We start from the raw sequence: 25,321 nt of genomic DNA, 5'->3' as shown, positions 1-25,321 counted from the left end.
CTCCTGTTCTTCCGACTCCATCTTTGCTACGATTGCACTAGCACCTGAGTGCAACTTACACATTTGTCAACAAAACACATTGAACTGATTTCACTCAAAGGTTCAATAGAAAATATGACTTAAGTAAAAAGTTACAGCCGTTTGAAAACGATGCAATTTGATTCCGTACACCTTTTAAATTATTGTAAACAATTTAAGGGTACCGTTATACGCAACAGCACACAGCAACTTCGCCTATATCCGTCTTTAATCCTGCAAACATGTCTTCAAATGAAAAAGATAACCCCTGATCAGCAAAAACCATTATTTTCTCCATTCAGAAACTTTGGTAAAGTTTGAAATCAGCTCAGGCTACAAACATGTTTAGTTTCTGAAATCAGTTTCATCAATGTATATCACGCAACCCTTACATTTGTTATTAGAAATCGGTTCTTATGATAACTATATTAATTCGGAAAGACAAGAATACAAAATACAACGCACGACAATGGCTGAATTATTGTTTTTCATAGGCCTTGCAAGCGGGAGGTGAGAAGGAACCTAAATCCAGCTTAGCACGTACGGGAACAACGCAGAACAGCACCCTCAACATGGAATCTAACCAATCATTCATCATTGTACTCGGATGGGTTTGGCGTTATGTGGCTCGCTGGGAATTGACCGGAAATTACCCCATCAATGTCCTCCTTCTTCGATGGTTTTGAATTCCCACTTTTGCCTACCGGGCGCGCTGACTACATACAGATAGAATTTGATAGAAAGCGTTCGCCATCGCGCAACAACAATCGTGTGCACAATTCTTCGGAGAGCGGGTGTCTTCTTCGGTGGCCTGTGCACTCGCGTGATATGGATTTGATGATAACCATAAATCATTCCTGTACGGCAAAATGATTCTTTGCAGCATGTTCCAGTACTTTTGGTGTTTGAAGGCCACCGAAAACGATGCTAACTACAAGTTGAATGTGACTACGGCAGCTGCGCTGTAAGACAAATGAGTATAGATAATAAATTCATAAATATTTCAGCAAGAGTGGTTCTCCATTCATTTGCCATTTTTGATGTGTTAGATAAATGACAAAATGTGGTTCTGTAATGAAGTGGTTAACCGAAGATGAACATTGCAACAGATGTTCGATCAACTCGCTTTTTTAATGATTAAAAACGTCGTTGGCCACTGCCACCGCAGAGCATAGAGGTTTAAGGATTATGATTTTGTAGAGTAAGAAAAGATATGAGGTTTTTATGCCTTTTTGAGTAACATACTGTGACTCAAAAGGGCTTTTCCTCATCAAAAGTTCATTGAGGCATATTTAGCCAGATGAAAACATCAAATAAATAAATAAATAAATAAATAAATTTGCTCGATACTAAATATCGATCTGAATCTATCGTGATACAGGTGGCAAACTGAACGGTCTCTGGGAATTCAGTCACCGGGAGAAAATAGATCGTACACCGTGTCACTATTACAAGTTGCAGTATGGCCTCTGCCATGCTGAATGCCAACGCGAGCGATCGGGCGAGATTCTTGCCGTAGGTAAATAAACAGCCGTAAGTAGAGCTGTTCATTAACCTACGGCAAAAATCTCGCCCGATCGCTCGCGTTGGCGTTCAGCCTGACAGAGACCTATCGTTATAAAACAAGATCGAATCTAACTGACGAATTATCAAAACGACCGTTAGAGTCAATAGAATCGTAGCACTAGTCCCGCAATTGTCTTGTACACTAATGTTTGGCAACGAAGTCTGAGTCGAATAAACTGAAGGTCAAATTCCGAAACGAAATGTAGCACCTGGGCTTTGCTTACCAATAAGTAGAAAAAAAAACCGGTCATTTAACAATGCTCAAATATCAATGTATATAAAGAACTAAGCTATGCCTGTCTCTATAGGTGAATGTACAAGTTTGTATGACAAAAGTGCGTACACACTACTAGTCTCGCTGCCTATTATTTTATTTATGCCTAGAATATTCACATGCCAAATCGCAGATCGACCAATTTAGAGGTAAAGGTGGACTATACGAAGCCAGTCACTCAAATGTTGCACTCTATAAAAGTAACTGAGCTTTAATTTCATCGGCAATAACCATTTCAGAAAACTTTTCGACTCGACGAAACGAAAAACTATGCTGTAAAAGGCCAGTTCTCCAACTAGTGTATTCGTGAGTAAACAGCAGCAGCAGCCTACGGCTGGTTACGGCTGTTACCGATCCGCCAGGACCCGGAATTCAAAGCGCACAGTTACAATTTTAGCTTCCCGGTTCGCTTGCGCCGTGTTATGTATTGGCTGACGGCAGCCGAGTCAATTAGCTCGGTGCGCCATGTCATGGTGAACGAACTCTACCTTCTTACGTAGCAGGTTGAATTTCTCACCTCGATTCCATAGTTCATAAATCGCTTGTCGTGCCGCCATATAAATGAGGAAGTTTTTCTGTCGCGCTCAACGCTTAAGCATTCAAGATGCATAAATATGGCAAAGAGAAGGAGCAAGGGGTGAATTTGAAATTAATTGTAAGAGAATGACAGCAGTGAATTGGCGTCTCCTAAGGGAGTGTTCGTTATAGTAGCCAGAATAAAAATGGAATATTTACTTGGAAAAAGTAGGTTCGAAACATAACTGGTTTCTGCTGACAGTGTGAAAGTATTGTAACGTACTTATGGATTTATTGTGAACATCGTTGACTGAATGGATTTTATACAACTTGCTGTATACCCAAAAATAGAAACTTGAATAGTATTTTTTGTCTAACCAAACTGTTTTGCACAAGCCAACTATTGTAAATCAGAAGAAGGCTTCCGCAAAAGGATTAAATTGAAAATATTTACATGATTATTTGCTTAAATGGAGCGTAAAAATTTAATTGGGTGTATAGGATACCTCCAAGTTGGATTCAAGGTAGACTAACTGGAAGGTATTAGATATTCTCAATTTTAATTACACTAACTCAAAGTTGACATCGAAGTCTGTGTCGAATAAACAGAAGGAACAGAAGCAGAATCGGAATTGGAATGTATTACTTGGATTTTGCTCTAGATCCGTTAACTTTAAGCCAAGCAAAGCAAGGTCAAGTACTACATTCCGTTGCGAAATTTGACCTTCTGTTTGGTCGACACAGACTTCGCAGCCAACCGTTATAGTGTACAGGACACTTACGGGGCTAGCGCTACGATACAATTGATATTAACAGCTCTCTCTTGAACCGGGATTCAAACATACGACGAGAAGCATGTTACACCAGCATCGTACCTCGAAACTAGCTAGGAGAGTTAATAGTAAGCCAAAATATTAAAATTGTAAATTTTATGGTACCATTCTGGCAACTTGTTAAATGTATACGATGCTAATAATTTCCATGTTGTTTTCAAATTTTTTCTGTCTAAATTGCGTTATTTTTTCTATTTTATACTTTATAAATGATTTATGTTTGAATTATAACCGGAAACAACAGTTTAGGTATTTTGTGATTCTTTTTTAAATTTAATTTTCACTCAAAACGTTTTTAACTCTACCCAAGGAATTTTTCTTAATACTGCTAGCAGTTTTTTCAGTCCGAGTAGATACTATGTGAAATAGTCAAATTGGGAGGTAAAATTATCTAATTATGGCCCTTACATATTGCGACAATTTCGAACACCCGTTAAAGGTGTTGTGATTACTTTCGTCATCAAGGCGATTTCTCGTAACTGGGATTTTTTTGATCCACAGACTCTGGACTGGACTCCGAAACGTAACCGCTGCGCAGGCTTACTTGATGTTTACCCAATTTTTTCAATGCATATCACAAAAATTTTATGTTCGCCTATCAACGAGTGTTTTAGAATAAAAGATGTTGGCTGCAAATGTGATCAAAAGGAGTTCAAATGAGGTCATCCTAAATGAAGTGTGGTTTTTAATAGCTGTCATAATAATTTTCAGAATCTTAGATTCATTAGAACAAAAAGGAACGCTGAAAATCAAATTATTTTCAAAACTGCTCGAAATCTTGTCTTGAATTATGTTACGGAAGAATGTGTAGATTCTATTTAGTGTGGTTACATACCTGATAATACTTTAGCCTTTTTTTATCTCTCCAATTTCAGTTAAGTTTGGTTTTTTGTTAAATACCTCTCCAAAATTGCTCTAATACATGATATTCTTCTTAAAACATCTCCAGGCATTCATTAGAAAGGGGATGGAAAAGATATTCTTTTGCATATTCACACACATAAATATATTTAGTTTTGTCGGCATATTTTATTTTAATTCTCTGCAAGATTCCAGAAGATGTTCGGTTCTCTCACTCCTTTAACCTGATTATGTCGTTTACTTGCTTATTATTGTTTGCACTAGCATCTTCTACCGATAACACCTTTAAATCGGTAATGTTTTCCACAATATAACGAATCTGTTAATATCTTCCTGCGCTAATTACACCTAAAGCAAAGCTGGTACTACATTCCGATTCGGAACTTGACCTTCTGTTTGTTATACACAGACTTCGCAGTCAACTGTTTAGTGTACAGGACAATTGCGGGGCTAGCGCTACGATCCTGCTGACACCAACAGTCTCTCCCGATCCGAGACTCGAACCTACGACGACTGGCTTGTTAGGCCAGCATCGTACCTCGAGCCCATCTGGGAGATCTAATTGCACCTACTTTCACAAAAAATCCAGCCGGATGCGGCAACTTACACAAATAATAGCATTTTCCGACGGACTAGTCACGGTGCCAATTGTATTTAGTTTTGTGCGCAGTTTTCTTACATTTAGCTTAGCTTAGCTTAGCTTAGTTCTGTTTGTACATATCAATGGTTGCTACTCCGTGATGGGTCCGAGCCACTCAAGATGCACAATGAATCAACTGAAAGAATGACTGGGAGTGGTAATTCCTTCTCACTGTGCATCATTCAATGACCCAATTTTTTATAGACCAATAACGGTGCTGGCCACGTCCTTATAGTCAGGTGGGGATATCGTCGGTTTCGTACAACACCGGCACAACTCAAAAGTTTTTTATTTTGCAGTCGAATGTTGAAAACTATGATTAAGTTTGATTCCACAAAGACTTGTTTCAAAATTTACAAAAAAAAACTGAGTTATAAGTTGATGCGTCTTTGGATTTCAAATCAAAAACATGCTCCAAAGATAGTAAAAAAGAAATTTTAACTTGTTCATGGTTAATTTAAAACTCCAACTTTTCAATCACGTTTCTCTTTCGGAGCTAGGAATTTCGAGTTGTGCCAGTGACGCACGAACCCTACAATAAGGAAGGAATGTTAGAATGTAGTCTTTGTTTTGTGAAAGACCGAGTATACCTCTACATCCCTGCAAAGACCACGGAAAGGAATTTTTGTTAGTGGGGTGGGTTTTTGTTCAGGATTCACTTTGATAAGTGATAGGACCATGATTTAATTGGAATGATATAACAATATAGATATGATCACATACATATAATGTGAGATTAATAAAGATGAATTCTAAAATACAATAAGAAGTACTATGGCATGTAAAAAAATCTAGGTTGGGTGCTTTCAATAGCTGAAATATTTAAATTTTAAACGCAGAAAACGCTAAAGATATATTAAAAATAGATTCGAAAAACATAGGGTAATTATCCGTCATATTGTGCTTAAACACAATAGATGAACAATAGTAGTTATTGTGCTGCTTTCGGCGGCTGAAAACAATTATTGAAATTAGTTATTACAACGACATTTCAGCGCAACCATTGACCGTATAAAGTTATTCAAACATTGTAAATATGATCATGTATAACGTGAGAATAATAAAAATGAATTATAAAATACAACAAGGGGCATGTAATGAAGATCTCGCTTGTCTGCCTTTCAAAGCTGAAATTTTCAAATTTTTAAAGTGGAAAACGCAAAAAAACAATAAAAACTAATTCGAAAAACATATAAAAAGTATCCGTTATATTGTGTTCCCAAAAGAATTTATGAACTTTTTCTAGACTAATTCATGACATATCAATGGTTATTGTTGTGCTCCTTTCAGCGGCTGAAAACATGAATTGAAATAGGTAGCACCGTGATGCGACGGTTTACAGGCTGGGCGAAACAGAAACCATTTTACGAGACGTTTCAGATTTCAATTCATGAATATTATTTTCACAGAAAATATGGAACAGCAAATACCGTGTATCCTACCTTAGGGCATCTTCAGCGGTGGTTCTCCGCACCAACTTTTCGTTCTCCGCACCAGTGTTGTATATCTTGTTGTTTTAAACCGCTGACATCTGTCACACTGCCAACAATTCAGTACCCCATGTTATCAGTTTATGAGACTTGAATTGAAGGGCACTCAATATTTAACAAACGGAAATTCGATGATTTTTACGCACATTAAACGACTACTTTGGCAAGACACTTTATATCCTCAAGACTTTATATATTTGACGGTTTGACCCAAGCGTCAGTGGCATTTCTCAGGATGGATTGGTATGATCGAAAAATTTCTGCTACAAGCAGGGCTTCGGAGGACAGCGCGCAAAATATTTGATCGCGTAGATGTTCGTCTTCCGTTTTCGTCTCATCAATCTTTCAAAATCTTGCAGTCAGTGCTGATAAAAGTCATTTTCCCTAGCAAAATTCTTCGAAAATTACAGCCGATCATTTTCAATTTTCACTTTCAATTATCGCAGCACTCTTTCAGATACACTAGATTCTCGTCCTAGTAACGTGCTGTTATACTCAGATGGAATAGATCGCGCGCATCGTTCACGGTTACGGAATAAAATTTGACGACAAATCCAACAAAATGATCTTCACTTCAAAGCGAAAAAGAAAAACAAACAATCCACTCAACCAAAATAAACCTCACCGAAACACTTTTTCACTGTCACTGACCGATGCCTTGCCAATCTCCGTTAACTGATAAACTGATTTTGTTGTATTGCTTCCATCGCATGAAATATAATGAGGTGTTTTGACAGTTCACTTCCATGCAAAAAGCGGGAAAGAAGAACTCTGAAAGGATTGTAAAAAAATAACGTTTATGGATGCTTTTTTTCACTTTCACTCAAGAGTGTCAACAAATATCAACCCTGCCTGCAGTTCTTCAAACTTGGGTTTGGTTTTGAGGAAATTGAAACAAGCCTGCATTTTGAACGTTTTCAGTTCAGTGTCTTCGAGGAACATTTTTCTGCCCTTTTGAGGTCTTCTTTAGTCTCACTACAATTAAGACGATTACCCGCATAATCAATAACCATAAAACGTGCCTAACAACTAGTTTGGGATATAGTTTCGACTGTATGGGGTATCGTTAAACCATATGGATTATCATCCGTTTATGGTTATTGATTATGCGGGTACCGAATAGCCAACATATTGGTCATCCTGGTGGCTGATGGTTGCAAACCAAGTAGTTGAACCTACGATTATGGTCTTCCAGAATTCCCTCTTTTGCTGGTCAGTTTCCTTGAAGCCAAAAACGACAAACCTGTTCATTTTCTCCTGAAGAGAAGTCACAAAAAGAAGTGTGAATTGTCATGAAAAATCTTTGTTTTGTTTACTCTCCAACACCCGCAAAACGCTTATATGGAAATAGCTAAAAATGAGGTATTCAATGAAAATATGACATTTTACCCATCTAATGGTAGCGTACAAAGGGTTGAGGAACGATCTGTTTCTTGTTCCAAAAAGTGACCAAGATAGACCAAAACGTATACCAGTTTCAAATTTTTTCAATTTAGATCTGGTATAAAACAAAATTTACACCACCGGTGCACCAGTGAATTTGAGTTTGTTCCAAAAAAAATAGAACAAAACAACGATTTGGACCACCGCTGAAGATGCTCTTAGCTGTTCGTAAAATGGTAAAATGGGATTGCCTAACGCACCCGCAATAATATGAGTGAAAAATTTGCATAATATGAGTGAAAAATATAAGCAAAATATGAGTGAATTATATGCGCAACTTTTTCATGCACACCTCGCTTTTCTATCCGCTTACAGACGGCGCTGCGAGCGTACTTTATTCGTACGTCTCGATTAACAGACTCCAAAACAAACAACAAATTTCGAGAATAAAATGTTACTTAGCTTGCTTAAAATGTTCTAGTCACTTCTTTTTTCACTGTTCCGGTAACCAGCAACTATGTAACTTTGGAACTCACTGAGAATACTAACTTTATTTGAGGGAAAACAGCGTAAATTAGTTAAACTTCACGTAGAGATAAAACACGCACAACACTCAGCGGGCCTTGCTGCCAGTCTTCTCGCGTGCGCAGTTTTCTTACGTTTAGTTCCTCAAAGTCCGTTCTCCATGTTTCATATCTGGGAAACTTCAGGTTAAGCTTTGTGGTTTCTATTGATAAGTGAGTTGCATATGACTCACTAACTAATTAGTTTGTAACAATAATTTACCTTAACTCCTTAACCGAATTTTCATTAATAAGTGATTTTTAAATAAATTGAATGAATTTGATATCAATTGTAGAGTTGCGCACATTCTTTCATGATACTTCTAACCTAGGACAGGACGTGACAAGTGGCTTCTAGTTATTCTTCTTTTCGCTTAAAATAGCCCTCATAAAACATTTTAAATTTTCGGCACGACGCTTGCCAGTGTCGCCAAAAATATTTAATAAAGGAAATTACAATACCTAAGATTTTTCAAGTTCTGGGTTACATTATTATTAGTTTCTTGATAAAGGTTACTCAATGAATTTTGAATTGATTTGAAGATATATTTTGGATTTATTTGACCTAGTCATAATTTCACCTTATTCCTCTTGCTTTTCTTGAATTAAATCTGCAATCGTTCATCATAACTAGTTTAAAACCTAAATTAATCCACCTAGCGGTCAGACCCAGCCTTTCTCATTCAAACTTTTATTTGTTAAAATAGATTGACATGAACGCTTCAATCCAATAAGTGTATATTCACTCTTTAGGTTCTTAAATATTGATGTTGTTATCTATACATCTAAAAATGCAGTAAATATGTCCATAATGGTTCGACGCCTCTCCCTCTGCACATCTCGCGAAATAATCAACTAAATGGAACCATATTTGGCAGGTAAATGTTTTTAGTGATAACAAATATGTTCCATAATCGACCTCAGGCAACATTTTGGATTGTAAGATAGCAACTTCCGGTTTCTGGAAAACAGCCAAAAATGGCCGATTTCCACCCAATATAATAATATCCGGATAAAGAAAGATACACAGGAGCTAAGTTCGACCACAGATACCATTTTGAATTCTAAGATGGCGACTTCCGGTTTCCGAAAAACAGCGGCAAACGACCAAATACCACCCAATATGGGTATTTCCGGAATCGTAATGATGCACTGGAGCCACAAATCGACTTCAGACACCATTATGAATTGTAGGATGGCAACTTGTGGTTTCTGGAAAACAGCCAAAAATGGCCGATTTCCGTCTAACATGAGTATCTCCGGATCTAGAATGATACATAGCAGCTGAAATCGACCAAAGACCCCATTTTGGATTCTAGGTTTGCGACTTCCGGTTCCTGGGAAACAGCGGAAAATGGTCGAATTACACCCAATATGGGTGTTTCTTCAACCAGAATGACGCTCAGAGGCCAGAAATTATCTTAAATACCATTTTGAAATCCAAGATGGCGACTTCCGGTTTGTGAAAAACAGCTTAAAATATCCAAATACCATCCAATATGAGTATCTCTGGAACCAGAATGATGCAATGAGCTAACAATTGTCCTCGAGCACCATTTTGAATCGCTAAATGGCAACTTATAGGAAACAGTCAAAATGACCAAATAATACTCAACATGGATATTTCCGTAATCGACATGATGCATAGAAACCAAACATTGACCCTTGACACCATTTTGAATTTAAAGACGACCACTGTTAGTTTCTGGAAAACAACCAAAATAAATACCTCCCAATATGAGTATTTCCTGTGTCAGATTGATGCCAGAAAATTTGCTGAAAATGTCTGAATACCACCCAATATGAACATATTCAGAATTAGGGCGATGTACAGAAGCCAAAAGTCGAGGATGTTGTCATTTAGATAAAACCAATCATTTCAAACGATTTTTCTTTTGACTTTGATCATATCCTATGGCCGATTCGTCGTGCATTTGCAGACTTTAAACACATCGCAAGGAATCAATGAATTTGGAACGTTCAAATAGTACAAAAGCACATTTAAATTATGTTGAGGCCACATATATCAATCAAAGCAGGTATAGTTTTAAATAGCCTTCGAATTTCTTTTCTTTCCATAACTTTTGAGCCACATATCAAATTGTTATGAAGTTAGTTATTTGTAAGTTTGAGAGATGACTCGTTCGTATGACACTAAATATGTTCAAATAAGGCATGTAATCTTTGAAATAATAGACTTCCGTTGTTTTATTAACAATTTGATACATAACGGTGGCTTAAGATCAATTATAATCAAATGAAATGGGAACGTATAGGGCAGCCAAACTTTGAAACCACGTGTTCATCATAATTCATCAGTTAACCCTTAGCTAGCCCGCTCATCTGATAATATTATTAATCAAATCGGTTGTGTAGTTTCTGAGATAATGAAGTTTCGTGATTTTCACATTTTGGTACTTTACAGACGAAGTTACACTCCGAATACAGTAAAATTCAATAGGGTGTTACGAGGCAGCTAGACTTATTAGTTGACACTAATTTTGTGAAATTAGTTGACACTAATTTTGTTTTTTTTTGACACACACATACACACACACACACACACACACACACACACATACATACAGAAAATGCTCAGCTCGTCGAGCTGAGTCGAGTGATATATGCCATTCGGGCCTTTGGAGCACTTTTATTCTTTCGGTTTTGCAAGTGATTGCTATACCTTTCTAGGAGAAAGGCAAAAACATGATTAATATTTCGAATATTAATTTTCACAGATCCGGTGTATGAAAATGTTTCGAAAAGTTTTTGGACGAAACACAGTTCATCCACTTGGTATGCAGAAACAGTGTAAACCAAAAATATCGAAAGTTTTTGCAGCACGGCCAACCATACCGACTAATAATAAAACTCAACAGTGCGTTCAATAAAATCGACCAATCAGAGAGGGCTTCTACTTTGACAGAACTTTGGGTGATTTTTGGATTCTCTTGTCACATCCTGTTCTAGCTTCTAACTAGCTGAACGCACGTTCGCTCGCTTTCACTCGTCAGATAGACCGTCGATAATCTTGACAGCGACGCCAAAGCGGGTTGTGACCAGGGATGCCACATGTACAGATTAATCTGTATTTTACAGATTTTTGGCCGAAGAAACGGTAGAGAATCTGCATATACAGGTATACAGATTTTCGTCGAAAAGTACAGATTTACAGATTTCTCGAAATTGACATTAATTTTTAAAAACAATCCAAATTTTATTTCATTAAATATTGAGCAAATTGAACATATTTTCAACTCCTCACACGTTTTAAGCTAAAAATTTGGTTTATGTACCATAAAAACTCAAAAAATACAAAGTTCTTTGTGTTTAAACAACACAGTTTTTTTTACAGATATATTTATTCCAGATACAGATGTTCAGATTTTTTCAAGGGAAAACACAGATTTAAATGTGGCAACCCTGGTTGTGACTTTTACGGAAGTATCGTCTCTGACGTAACGATGAATGTAAGCAAAAATGGAATGGAGTAATTTCAATCCGAACAGTTGCATTTTCATTTCATTTCTTTCAGCTCATCGATGAACATTTTCCTGTCAAAAATGTTTCAATATGTAATTCGGTGCCGTCGGTTAATTTAAAAAAGGGTTGTGAAAAATGAAACAAATGGTTTTAATATAAAAACGAAAGCTAACAGCGTCACAACAGGCGGTCCTGGCGATTTTCAATTGAATATCCTTTTCATCCCTTTTGCAATGATAGGTCGGTTGGAGATATTCTATGAAGAATATCATGAGTTGCAACAATTTAAGTAAGGTAATATTTAACGAAAAACCAACACAAATGAACCCACAAATGAACATGTTTTAATAATTTAATATAACTCTCGTTTAATTTTTGTTTCAATAATTTCAATATAACTCTTCCAGATGGTCTCGAGGTACGATGCTGGCCTAACAAACCAGTCGTCGTAGGTTCGAGTCTCGGCTCGAGAGAGGCTGTTAGTGTCAGTAGGATCGAAACGCTAACTCCGCAATTAGCCCGTACACTAAACAGTCGGCTGCGAAGTCTGTGTATAATAAACAGAAGGTCGAGTTCCGAATCGGAACGTAGCACCGAGGCTTTGTTTTTACGAGTAGATTACGCTTGTGTTCATTAGAAAAACGTGAAACTGTGGCTTGTTTACATATGGAAGATAGGCCCTTTCACATGTTTGGCGAGATATGTACCTTTTTGTCATTTTTTGTTTTTAGATAGTTAATTTGACACGGCGCGATACAATTTATGTTTAACTGAGCCAAGTACATTTTTTTAAATTCTAAATTAGCAGGGAAAAGAGGAAGGCCTTTTCTTTATTCTCGCGGCCGACTACGAGCTAGTGGGGATTTAAGGTGAGAGGAGGGGTGTTACAATTTTGTTTTTAACTATTTTGTATTACAGAATGTATTCATTTGTACGTGGCTAACCAGTGATGTTCTATTTGAGCAGTTTTAGTCTGAGGTGTCTGCGTAAACATAGAGATGCCGAGTCTTCGTTTTAGTGTCTCCAGCCGGGTGTATCATTCTCTTTCAGTTTGTGACAGAAATTGTATTCTAGCAAATAGATAAAAGAAATCAAATTTTAATGCCAGCATTTTTTATAAACCCGTATAGCTGTGTCATGTACTGGATATCACCGCTTCCCAGAATGTCTCTAACGGGTACGTTCGGTTGTTTTCCTCGGGCCCGAAGGGAATCTATAAGCTCAGACCTAACACCACAGTATTCGGTACACGACCAAACAACATGCTCGATGTCATGGTAGCCATCGCCACAAACGCAGTGATTACTGTCTACAAGCCCTATACGAAAGAGATGCGTGTTTAACGTGTAGTGATTGGACATAAGTCTGGACATCACGCGAATGAAGTCCCGACCTACATCCAACCCCTTGAACCATGCTTTCGTCGATACCTTAGGAAAAATGGAATGTAGCCACCGTCCCAGTTCATCTGAGTTCCATGATGATTGCCAACTGTTGAGTGTTCTCTGACGCAAAATGCTATAAAATTCATCATAAGCAATTGGTCTTTCATAAATATCGCCATCAATAGCACCCACCTCAGCTAAAGAGTCAGCCTTTTCGTTACCCGGAATCGAGCAATGAGAAGGGACCCACGCTAAGGTAACCCGGTAATTTTTATCTGTAAAAGCACTTAAAAACCGCCGTATATTTCCCAGGAAATACGGGGTGTGCTTCACAGGCTTCATTGATCGCAGAGCCTCAATGGCACTGAGACTATCTGTGAAGATGAAGTAGTGTCCAAGAGAGTACTGAATAGCAGCAAGTTCTGCGACGTACACGGAAGCAGGAGCACCGAGTTTGTAGGAGGTGGTAAAATTTTCGAGGAAAACACCGAAGCCAGTGGACTCATCTAGATAAGATCCGTCAGTGTAAAACCTTTTATCATAACTAACATGTTTAAACTTATTGGAAAAAATCTTAGGGATCTCTTGGGGTCGCAATTGATCCGGGATACCAGAAATGTCTTGTTTTATGGTGGTGTCGAAGAATATAGCATTATTAGAAGTATCTAAAAGTGCGACATTGGAGGAATCGTATGAAGAAGGATTAATATCTTGAGCCATATAGTCAAAATATAAAGTCATAAATCTGGATTGAGATTGAAGGTCGACCAACCTCTCGAAATTTTCAATTACTAATGGGTTCATAACTGTGCATCGAATTAGCAACCGGTAAGAGAGATTCCAAAACCGATGTTTCAACGGAAGAATACCCGCTAACACTTCAAGACTCATCGTATGGGTCTACTGCATGCAACCCAAGGCAATACGCAAACAACGATATTGTATTCTCTCTAATTTTATAATGTGTGTGTTCGCGGCGGAGCGAAAGCAGAAACAGCCGTACTCAAGAACTGACAATATCGTTGTTTGGTATAACCTTAGAAGGTCTCCTGGGTGAGCACCCCACCAAGTTCCGGTAATCGTACGAAGAAAATTAATCCTCTGTTGGCATTTTTGTGTCAGATACCTAATATGACAAGCCCAGGTGCATTTAGAGTCGAACCAGACCCCGAGATATTTAGCGACTAAAACCTGAGAGATCGTTCTACCCGTTAGTAGGAGCTGCAGCTGAGCTGGGTTATGCTTCCTAGAAAAAACGACCAGCTCAGTTTTCTCCGGAGAGAATTCGATACCCAGCTTAAGAGCCCATTCAGACAAATTGTCTAAGGTATCTTGCAATGGTCCTTGCAGATCGCTAGCCTCGCTACCAGTAATGGATACAACGCTATCGTCTGCAAGTTGCCTTAGCGTGCATGAATTTGCAAGACATTTATCGATGTCATTGATGTAAAAATTATATAAGAGAGGACTTGAACATGAGCCCTGGGGGAGGCCCATGTAACTAATTCGGGAAGTTGTCGAATCGCCATGTGAGAAATACATATGCTTTTCTGACAACAAATTGAGCAAAAAGTTATTCAAATTTGGTGAAAGTCCCTGCGAATGAAGTTTCGCGCTTAAAACTTCTACAGAGACAGAGTCAAAAGCCCCCTTAATATCCATGAACGCAGAAGCCATTTGCTCTTTTCGAGCAAAGACTAGTTGAATTTCAGTAGAAAGCAACGCTAGGCAATCGTTCGTCCCTTTGCCCCGGCGAAAGCCAAATTGAGTATCTGAAAGTAACCCATTTGTTTCGACCCATTTGTCTAACCGTAAGAGGATCATTTTCTCCATTAATTTCCGGAGGCAAGAGAGCATCGCAATCGGCCTATATGAATTGTGATCAGAGGCAGGTTTCCCGGGTTTCCGAATAGCAATGACTTTTACCTCCCTCCAGTCATGCGGAACAATATTTAGCTCAAGAAACTTGTTGAACAAATTCAACAAGCGTCTTTTTGCAGAGTCGGGTAGATTCTTCAACAGGTTGAATTTTATTCTATCTAACCCTGGAGCCTTATTGTTGCACGACAGGAGAGCCATTTAAAATTCCAACATCGAAAATGGAGGCTCTTCCGTAGTTACTAAAAACGCGTCGCGAAAGGTTTTCTGTTCCGGTACAGAGTCCGGACAGACCTTTTTGGCAAAATCGAGTATCCAGCGATCTGAATACTCCTCACTCTCATTCGAAACGTCACGGTTCCGCATGCGCCTGGCGGAATCCCGAAGAGTGCTCATCGCTGTTTCCCTCGACAACGCGTTTACGAACCGCCGCCAGTACCCGCGTTTTTTCGCTTTTACTAAGCTCTTCATCTGCCTGCCCAGTGCCTCGTACTTTCGAAGTAGGTTGACAGTGCCGTACTCCCGGTAGTCCTTATACGCCGCGGACCTTCGCGCGTACTGCTCAGAGCACTCTTTGTCCCACCATTTGTTGGGAGGGCGCTGTCTAATCGTCACTCCGGGTATCGGTTTCGTCTGAGCTTGAGTCGCGGCGTCGATTATCAAGCCAGCTAAGAACGCGTATTCTTCCTCCGGAGGAAGTTCCTCGTGAGTCTCGATAGATTGCGCTATAATAGACTCATAACACTTCCAATCAATATTACGTGTAAGGTCGTAGGAAATATTGATTGGGTTCGGGGGAGTTGAACCATTAGCAATTGATATAACGATTGGAAGATGATCACTACCGTGGGGATCGTTGATTACTTTCCACTGGCAATTTAGCGCTAGTGATGTCGAGCAGAGGGATAGGTCAAGCACGCTTTCACGTGCTGGAGGATTAGGTACACGTGTCGCTTCCCCAGTATTCAAAACTGCCATATTGAAGTCGTCGATCAAGTTACAGATTAAAGAAGATCGGTTGTCGTCGTACAGCGACCCCCATAGCGAACAGTGAGAATTAAAATCTCCCAATATCAAAAATGGCGCGGGAAGCAACTCTGCTATATCAGTGAGATGCCTTTGTTCGATCCGCGCGGATGGAGGGATATATAACGAAACAAGGCAAAGGTCTTTTCCATTCATATTCGTTTGAATGGCAACGACTTCAATATGCGAGATCGAGGGGAGGTCGATTCGGAAGAAGGAATAGCACTTTTTAATCCCTAAAGGTACCCCTCCACCGTGTGAGTCTCGATCTCGACGAATAATGTTAAAATTGTGGAAATTGAGTTGATCGTTTGAATTGAGAAAGGTTTCGCAGAGCGCAAATGCGTCACAATTGTATGTATTTATTAAATGAGAAAATAGATCGAATTTGGGGATGATACTTCTGCAATTCCACTGTAATACAGTGATAAAATTCCTAACCTCTTTCGCCGTATTAGTCATCGAAAGATATGATAGCTGAAATGAGGGGCCAAGGCTGCTAGTTGCTTCAAAAAGGTTTTCACTGTAGGAAGAAGGGCAAGAAGAATATTTTGTAGGGGATCTGGTATGTTGAATGTTTTAAATATCCAGTCCACAATATCAGATAATTTTATGAACCCTGTTTCTTTTTTATCTTCTGATCGAGAAATGGGTGCACGAGGGGTTTTTGGTGCCCCAGGAAGCGGTGGGTACTCCTGGTTAGATTTAAAGTTAAAACCGGGAGGTACTTGCTTCGGTTTTTCCTCACCGCTTCCTTTTTGTGTTGGTTTATTGGTCGTTCCGCTAGGGGTTATCTTGCGACCTTTGCGAGAAAGATTAGGAGAGTTGATCATTCTCCTCTTCCTAGATCCTTCTGGCATGGCATAAGAACACCCTTCGACGGGATCGTCAGATGTACCCTCATCGGTTGGCAAAAAGGAAAAGATGTTTCCTGTCGAGGGTGGCTCAGCACTCTTCAGCATTTCTGCGAAAGAGCGCTTTGATCGTTCCTTGAGGGAACGCTTAATTTTTTCCTCGCGCTGTTTGTACGCGGGACACGCCGAAAGGTCATGCCGAGTTCCCTCGCAGTAAAGACACTTTTCAGTATCCTCACAGCAAGCGGTCTCAGCATGATTGCCTCCGCACTTGCTGCAGCGTGTCTTGTTGCAGCAGTAGGTGGCTGTATGACCTAACTGCTTGCAGTTTTGGCAATGCATGACCCGCGGTACGAACAGGCGTACAGGCAGACGAACCCTGTCCAAAGAGATGTAGTTCGGCAGTGCGGATCCGGCGAATGTTACACGGAAGGAATCCGAAGGGAAGAATTTCTTCTTCCCTTCTTCGATGGATACTGAATGCAATTGCTTGACATCCAGTATCTTTACATCTTGAATCAGAGGGTTCTTGAAGCAGCCAACCCCGTGACGCAAAATGTCATCGACCGTGAGGCTTCCTTCGGTAACCACACCGTCGATCTCCACGTCCTTGGCAGGGATGTACACGCAGTACTCTCTCGTGAAGAGCTCGTAGCTAGCAATTGCGTTTGCTTGCTTCAAGCTACTCACAACAACTCGCAGTTTGTTCGGTCTAACCTTTGTAATTTCGGTTACGTCCGAAAACTGTTTTGCCAGGTCCTTGCCGATTTGAATAATATTTAGAGGCTTCTTTATGGGCCTGAAGTAAACTACGAACGGACCTTTCGAAGCATCTGGGTAAGCTTTCACCCGTGTTGCCGGTACCCTTGGTACGGGGCTAGGTAGCGGGGAAGGTAGAGGGGAATTGATGGGGGAGATCTCAATCTCTTCCTTATTTGTTTCCATATCCAGGAATAGTTGCACCTGCATGTCGTCCATTTGCGGGAGCGTTACGCTCTACCGCACACAAACGGTAAATGTGGGGGGGGGGTCAATTAGTTGCTAATAAATTTTAAAAACAATTTTTCAAACTACAATGGATCAAAATAAAAAAAAGGCAGTAATACTAATACTAATAACAATAGTAATAATAATAATAATAATAATAATAATAATAATAATAGTAATAATAATAATAAAAATAATAATAATAATAATAATAATAATAATAATAATAATAATAATAATAATAATAATAATAATAATAATAATAATAATAATAAAATAATAATAGTAATAATAATAATAATACTAATAATAATAATAATAATAATAATTAAAATAATAAGAACAATAATAATACTATTAGTAATAATGATAAAAATTCTAAAGTGAATACTTCACCGAACGTCTAAGTCACGACCTCACGGCTGATAGTAGGATCAATCGAGTGTCTCCGCAGAACAAACAATGACGATCCAGCTTCGTGTTGTGGTGACACAGTGGCCGTATCTTACACGCGACCTTGTAGTTGCCACTTGTAGTTGACTTCCACTCGCTCGATCGTATGGTGGGCCGTGCTGCTAGCGGGGTAACAGCGGTGCGGGAGAATTATTCTTGCTGATATATCAGCTGCGTATCAGATCACTGGCGGGGTAGCCTGCCCCTACCAGTGTGCAGAAGATGTTTCTGCCGATATACAACAGGCTATTGTTATCGCGCAGCACAAGAACTAATCGACAAAAAAACACCCGTACGATAACTCGTGTATTGTTATTTTGCGAACTCAAACGGAGATGAACAATTTGCGTCTAATCGAGACGAAAGCAAAACAACGAATGACTCATTTGTCATTGTGATTGACAATATTTCAACATGTCTGATGCTTGAATATCGACATCATGCAAAAAATTCATGAAATCGTGAAACTTGTTATCCTTTAGAATGATAAACTATCTTATAAACATCATGATGAAAACAATAAATAGCATGATCTGCATAAACGTTTTCTTGGGTACAATTTATGAATGACAAGCGTTGCATAAACCTGTCAAATTGTGTACCTGCAAGTGTGCTTTGTTTGGAACAAAAGGTAGGCACGAGCGAATAAGTCTTTTCTATATATTTTGAAACAACTGCCGGGGGATGAAATGTTTTGTTAACAGTTTAAGTTGATCGGATTTTAGTTTCAGCTGAAGATGTATTATTATATTTCTGGTAAAAATTCCTAAAATTCATTTTAGTAAAGGGAATAATTCAACTGATATATCTTGTGAACAAAACACAAAAATCTTAAGCATGGCGGGCGTAACGCAAAAATGTTTCATGACATCATGAATATTGTTCATGGTGTATTTTCATGGCTAGTTTTCATGAGTGGCTTTAAAAACATTTTGTGCTTAAGTCCACAGTTATGACAACCTAACTGTACTGAGTTTCGAACCTGCAACCTGAAAAATATCGTAAATTCTCTTCAATTTCATTTTGAAAGAATTTAGAAAACCAAAATTATATATTTCCACTCGTCTGGAAGAATCTCTCGAGAGCGGCGCATTTCACAATCGACACAGCAACAGTCAGGGGGAACAAGAGTAATTGTACACCAAAGTCCGTTTTCTAGGGCATTGAGTGCAAAGGGTAAACACGTCCTAGTGTTCATTTATTCGTGGCTTGTTGTTGTGCCCGACTGTGGTCAACGAAATCCGATAGCAGCGAACAAAATAAGGCCCGTAGTGGGCATCGAGTTGCGATCGCATTTCATTCCGCTGTGATCGAATATTTCCTCAGTCATGCTTAGCGCGCACCCATCTCTATCTCGACCTTTGGACCATGTCAGCCTGACAGTGGGAAACGAAACACACACACTGGGAGGAAAATTGTTCGAAAATATTTTCAGTTTCGGGAGTACGTTCGGTGGTGAGTGCAAAATTTGAATCATTCTCCTTCGGGCTGACATCGTAGCCGATGACTGATCTGTGCCCGATTGCTCGCAATATTTGCAGAGACTATGAATAATAGAATGATTAATGACACACCATAGCCTACGGTTGCTCCTTTTATATCGGAACAATAGCACAGTGAGTATTATTGGTTACGAAGCCGTCATCTATATTTCGATAATGTTGGATCGTCTTTCTCTTAGTCAGGTACAAAAATATAACCAGAAATGTCTATCAAAAAAATTGTTACAAAAACAATATCATTGTTACATTACACAGTGGTCTCTGCTTATGTTTTTTTTATTGGTCTTGATCTAGAAATCGTGTACCGCAGCAATGATAGACCAGCGGCGCTCTACTCCACTTGTACTGTACGGTACTGTTGCCTTTACCAGCAGTTTTCTTTCCAGACATCAGTTTCTTTAGATTCTATAAAAGCGTTGTTTCCTCTAAAGTACCAAATTTAATTTGATTAGAAGAGTGTAAGGGAACTTGATTTTCTATCTAAAAATCTAATTTTAAATATATCTCAGATGACTGTTTTTTAATCCCTTTTTATTTTAAAATAATAATTTTCAGTGCAATATCTCAAATTCATTTCTCCAGTAGGGTAAGCAGGTATGATACGCCCCCTCTAAGGAACATAGTCAATATTACAGCTATGTTCATCACAAACAACAAATCTTTCATGCAGTTGGATACACTATTTAGTTGGTAATGCACTGCTATTATTTTGTTTTGTAATTACTGTTACACAAAAACGCCATAATTTTATTAAACTATATGATTAAATCGCAATCTTTCCAATCTACCGGGGCAATTTTTAAAATTTTTTAAAGTTTCCATACGATTTTATAAGGGAAAATCCACTTTTTCAAAACTTATTCTCTAGAGATGTCCAGTTGGCTCCTAAAAATATATCGATACATGATATTTGTAGAAAACTTTTCTGGAAAGAACTCTTTTGAAGACCGTAAGGCGCTACGATGCTTGTAGAAAAAGTTATTCACCCCAAACTGATTGAATGTCTGACGAACGGCTCACCATTGATGTTTTCCAGCAACACTGCTACAGCATGCTGCTATTGCACACACTTGCTTGCTTTGCGGAGAAGCCTCCAAGATAAATTTTACACGATATCTTCTCTTATCTCATGATTGAATTTGCAACAGCAGCATGCTGCAGCAGTATTGCTCGTAAAATTCAATGGTGAGCCGTTCGTCAGACATTCAATCAGTTTGGGTTGATTAACTTTTTCTACAAGCATCGTAGCGCTTTATGGTCTTCAAAAGAGTTTTTTCCAGGAAAATTTCCTACAAATATCATGTATCGATACATTTTTAGGAGCCAACTGCACGTCTCTGAAGAATAAGTTTTGGAAAAGTGTTTTTTCCCATATAAAACCGTATGGAAACTTTAAGAATCGGGCGCAAAAATTTAGTTCCACCGATCGATCTGAAAAGTTTCACGGTTATTATAGGACCCATAAGAAACACGGAAAGTGCATGGGAGCTAGAATTTATATTTTGTCACACCCTGATGCCCCATGCAGTTGCTTCATATGCCATCTCAACACACGAAGTGAAACAGCGCTTGAAGTCTCAGAAGCAAACGCTAAAGCAATGAACATATCAGCCCGGCTAGCGGTGGGGCATATTGCCCGGAGCTATAGTGTAGCAGCAAGCATTGAATATTCAAGCAAATAATTCAATTTTTAACGTTTCTTCACTAGATATAGCTGCTTAGAGGTTCATTTGAGATAAATAAGTGTAAATACCAGGTAATAAACTTCATACACTAGTGAAAAAACGTTACGGAAACGCTGCAAGAAATTAGATCTTAAGCAGCTGAAATCAAAATTGATTTTCGTTTATTTTATGCTGCTAGTGACAATTATCAAATTTGCACAGAAGGTTGGTCCTATGACCCTCTACGGATTCCCAATAGTCTCATATCATATTTTTTGTGTGTTTCCGAATAAATGGACTGGGGCATTATGCCCCGGGGAGGCGTTTTATACATGCTCACCCTATTTCCAAATTAAAGTTAGAACAAGTCCCTAAAAGTCATTGCTTTGAAATTTTCTATGTACTTTTGTCATTATCTTACGTTCATGAGACACATGGACGTTAAGAATTAAAATATAAATATTGAGAATGCTGGATATGAAATAGTTTTGTAAGAATTTTTTTTCTCAAGTGTGCCCACTTTATTTTATTGAAAAAAAAATTAAGCTATTCAATTGTCAATTTTAAAAAATCGCTTCTTCTGAAATTTTTTATTGTGTTATCTAAAGTTCAAATTTTCCATATTGTGAAATAAAAGCTCACACAATTCCCCAGAACTCACTCATTCACAACTTGTCTGTATCTCTTGTCATTATTAGGATATATTGATTCACAAGAAAGTCTTCGGCCCATTATAAAATGTCAATCCAGATTTTTTATTTGTAAATATGCAAAGTTGCTTACTTTAGTTGAGTCTACGCACTTACAAAGGTTTATGGAGTTCTGAGAAGGTGCCGCCAGTTCCTCAGTCAACTTACTTATTCTCTAGGAAGAGCTCGAATTTTAGCACAATCAAGTATCAAAAAACAGGATCCACAGAACAATCAAATGGAACGTATTAAATGTGTGACGCAAAATTGTTGTGCGAAATATTTCATCCATCGAAATAGCCTAGAATACAAGACACCTTATAGATTCGCACTACTTGAAGATAGATGATAAAATGATGAAATGGAATAGTGTGATTATGCATAATTTCTACTTCTTACTTTAAGAGGAATAACGAAAAATTCTCTTTTGTGTAACAAATTTGTTGCCTTAAAGGCAATAAAATTCATCATTAATCAAGTAAATCAAGTAAGAAATATTTCATCTAACTATTTATATAGCCGTTTTTGAAAATCCCAATAATGGCCAAAAGGCGGCCATTTTAAAAATTATTTTTTTTCATGAAAAATCAATATTTAAAAAGGTAATAAATATAGCAGAAGATGTCATGTGGCTATGTAACTTGTTAGATAACCTATTTTTACATGCTGAAAAAAATTTCAGCCAAATCGTTTCAGTAGATGCTGAGAAAAACGTACCACCGGTTAAAAAAATATGGTTTCGAAAAAAACACTGCCAATAGTGTAGTACAAATTACTATATTTCGTCAACGACATGTTAAATACATCTTCAAATATACCTTTATCAAAATCCAAAATACCCAAACACTTCACTTTACTCTTAACATCATTCATTGTTTTCGACCGCACAGAGTAGGATCCCCCCTTCGAGGTTCGATTTTTCGGTTCGATTATTGTGTTGACGCGAAGAAGTCTTCTTTTTACCTGTTTGAAAGTACAAAACTCATGCCAATCTAGAAAACCCATCACTCATATTCGCTTTTACAATTTTGCAATCATCTCCAGCAAGTCTTTTTTCATTTTCAATCAATAAACATTGAATTGATCTAGGAAATAATACAGAGACGTTTCAATTAGACATTTGAGGCTGAGCCGTTACGGGAGAGATTCTGCATATGTGCGTAGAAGAGAGACTTAAATGAACCTCACAGTTGCATTAATATAAATGCATTACGACTTTTGGCCCCTGAAGAAACACAAAAAAGCATTTAACTGTGTTTAATTTTGTTTCTTATAGTTTGTTAGTTGTTTTTGTTTAACGCTCAATAAGGCGTAACCAAACATGAACAACCGTGTGAAACCATCGCTGGGGACCTCTGCAGGCGTCAATTGATGCATTTTAGCCGGGTATGAATGAAAATTTTCCGCAACTTTAAAGTGATTTTGCACCACGACAACGTTAGATCCCATGTTGCTCATCCATTATATTCACCATACATTGCTTCATTTGATTTTGATTTGTTGCGGTCCACGGAGCATTGGTTGTCTAAGCAGCTCTTCGACAATTTAGAAAATAGAAAACTTGGATTGACTAAAATTAAATTTAGAGACGAAATTGAGATTGCAAAAGACGAATCATTGAGATGGAAAAAAGAAACAGAAAATGATGAACAGCATTTTAAAATGAAATGTTTCCCAGCAATTATATTTGAAGTATTTTGTCCGAAAGTACCAACTCAAATCCCCACTATTCCCCGTAAGCAGGATTGCCTACTGCAGAGGGCACAATGAAACGAAAGAAAACACTGCCAAAGCAGCAAACAGACAGGAACGTTGTCCGTTCTATGCTCTGGCTTACTTTCATGGAGATATTTCCACCAACACTCGGCGGATTGGATCATTGGCGTGGTGGGTTTTTAGTGGCATGTTTGCTTATAGTTGTTGCAGAGATAGCACAGACGGAAGGCGGTCGGGTACCGAGATATATCTACTTCAAACCAGTTCAATCACTTATAGCCCAAGACTGTGACCGAGATAAGTTGATATTTCATAATGTCGCTATCTTGCAGTTTCTAGCCTTTCGAGACGGAGCAGTTTCACAAATCACCTAAATGCCCTTCCTCGATAGTACAGCAATCCGACGGGGTATGGAAGCTGACCTTGCGCATCGTATCCGCTGCTGCTCCAATAGCCCGTCTGTTTGTCTCTCCATAATTCTGCTCTTGTGCTTGATTTTTATACCTACCATGTTATTGCGGCAAATGGAAGAGCCCATGAAGTGCACATCCCTCTCGAGGCAAAACCGAGCGGCATTCCATCTTTCCCCATGCACAGCTTCAGATCACGATCGCCAACCTAAACTGGGGCTCGTCGGTTCAAGATCTGCTTCGCTTCTCGTCGAAAGCGACAACGAAAAGCGAGAGAAAAAATTGCACTAAAGTTTACAGCGAAGATCATATTCCAATTTCCTCTCTTTGGAGCTTCAATGTCGGTCGATGGTGCAGTTTGGTTTCCGTCACCGCTCAATCTCCCATGGCCACCCAGCTTAAACCCCTGTGTACATTATACACGCGGAAAGCAGCTTTGCCGCTTGGTGTTGTTTGGTGTGTCCACGAGACCATGATACGTTTGTACATAAATAATTGAAAGACGGAAAGTTCATTGGTCTTGTTACTTACGTTTTCTTTGGTATGGATTTTTCCAGCTCCAACTTTATATCTAACTCAATATTTGTGTTTGTTTATGATGTCATTAGCGGAATGAGATACAAGAGAGAGATAGTTCTCATTCTTCTGTTTCTTTGCTTAACAAACGTGCATACAAATTTACTTTTGTTTAAATTAGATATCGTTAAAAAAAGTTAAAAAATTTCGAAGCTTGATCGCATGATCAATCAATAGTCCATCAGAAAAAAACTTGTTCTGCTTTTGTTGAAATCGACCATTAACATAACAAGTAAATTCGTTAACTTATCAACAACTCGATCAATCAAACTCAATCAGCAAATCGTTCAACAAAAGTCTTCATATCATGTTGTAGCTAAACTTGTCATTATTTTCATAATAATATTCAATCAAACAACAAAATCGATCAGACCAAAGGGCCATGATATTATTCTCATGACCCGTTTTTACTGCAATTGGTACATATTTGCAGACGTCTTCTTAATTCAAAGCTATTATATGGGTTGTTTGGAAGGCAATCTTCTGCCATTTCTTTTTCAGAATCTGCTTTATCCGATGAATTCACATTTTTTTTGGGGAGCTGATGTCCAATG

Source organism: Wyeomyia smithii, chromosome 1, assembly GCF_029784165.1.
Source record: "Wyeomyia smithii strain HCP4-BCI-WySm-NY-G18 chromosome 1, ASM2978416v1, whole genome shotgun sequence".
NCBI lineage: Eukaryota > Metazoa > Arthropoda > Insecta > Diptera > Culicidae > Wyeomyia > Wyeomyia smithii.
This window is presented reverse-complemented; position numbering follows the sequence as displayed.